This window comes from Stegastes partitus, unplaced genomic scaffold, assembly GCF_000690725.1.
Source record: "Stegastes partitus isolate 25-593 unplaced genomic scaffold, Stegastes_partitus-1.0.2 Scaffold4235, whole genome shotgun sequence".
In the NCBI taxonomy this organism is placed as follows: Eukaryota; Metazoa; Chordata; class Actinopteri; family Pomacentridae; genus Stegastes; species Stegastes partitus.
In genome coordinates this window covers 1-1262 of record NW_007581966.1, presented here as the reverse complement: position 1 = coordinate 1262, position 1262 = coordinate 1, and the positions used below count along the sequence as shown (strand labels likewise).

Sequence of the window (1262 nt, the reverse complement as noted above, 5' to 3'; positions counted from 1 at the left end):
TCATTCTTCTGTCATTTGACTTTAAACCAAAATCGGTGCTGCAGTGATTGACTTTGCAAATAAATCCATGATGTTAATGTCAGTAGACGCTCATTTAAATGCAGTTGGTCGATTTTAGTTGATGTCATTAAATCACAGCAGCAGAAGGAGACACAGACGTGGAGAACGATGTGGAAATAGGGACTGAAATAGTTTGATCCAGCTGTTGAGTCAAAACTATTCTAACAATCCTACAAACTGTGAGCTGCGATGGCCGAGTGGTTAAGGCGTTGGACTTGAAATCCAATGGGGTTTCCCCGCGCAGGTTCGAACCCTGCTCGCAGCGCTCAAGCACTGTTTAAGCAATTCTTATCCTGAAATCATCATGATCAACTCGTATAGTAGCAAACAGGCAATCATGCAAAACTTGTGAAGAAAGGCCAAAAGAAAACTGAATGTTTGATCATGAGATAGAAAATTTTCCTCAGACGGTTGAGACGGATGCAGGAGAGTGAATGTTGCAGTGATCAGGTGGATGTAAAAGTTTTCATTCATTTCATCCAGAAGACTAGAGTTTGACTCCTGCAGTCATTATGGTTTCATCTTTTTAAGTCTCGTTTTAACTCTCACTCGCTTATTCACAAGCTTTTTAATTTTGCTGTCTGAAGTTAAACAAACTGAAAATGCAACAAAACACTGAGTGAAAATCAGTGAGTGAGAGTTAAAACGAGACATAAAAAGATGAAACCATAATGACTGCAGGAGTCAAACTCTAGTCTCCTGGATGAAATGAATGAAGCCTTTTACATCCACCTGATCACTGCAACATTCACTCTCCTGCATCCGTCTCAACCATCTGAGGAAAATCTTTATCTCATGAGCAAACATTCAGTTTTCTTTTGGCCTTTCGTCACAAGTTTTGCATGATTGCCTGTTTGCTACTATACAAATTGATCATGATGATTTCAGAATAAGAATTGCTTAAACAACGGTTGAGCGCTGCGAGCAGGGTTCGAACCTGCGCGGGGAAACCCCATTGGATTTCAAGTCCAACGCCTTAACCACTCGGCCATCGCAGCTCGCTGTCTGGAGACCTGCTTCTACTCACATGTTTAAAAACAGCTGGATCACACTGAGAAACGTCATATTTCATAGTTCTCCACGTCTGTCTCTCCTTCTGCTGCTGTGATTTAATGACATCAACTAATTTTTGACTGACTGCATTTACATGAGCGTCTACTGACGTAAACATCATGGATTTAGATGCAAAGTCAAACAACAAA

The 1262-nt window shown here is 40.8% G+C and overlaps 2 non-coding genes across 2 annotated transcripts; one reads left to right on the top strand and one right to left on the bottom strand.

Moving 5' to 3' along the window:
* The first annotated feature begins 243 nt into the window (after positions 1-243).
* On the top strand, positions 244-325 carry trnas-uga (transfer RNA serine (anticodon UGA)). Its single transcript has one exon. It is a non-coding gene; the product is annotated as a tRNA-Ser (tRNA).
* A 651-nt stretch (positions 326-976) lies between these two features.
* On the bottom strand, positions 977-1058 carry trnas-uga (transfer RNA serine (anticodon UGA)). Its single transcript has one exon. It is a non-coding gene; the product is annotated as a tRNA-Ser (tRNA).
* Between the last annotated feature and the right edge of the window lie 204 nt (positions 1059-1262).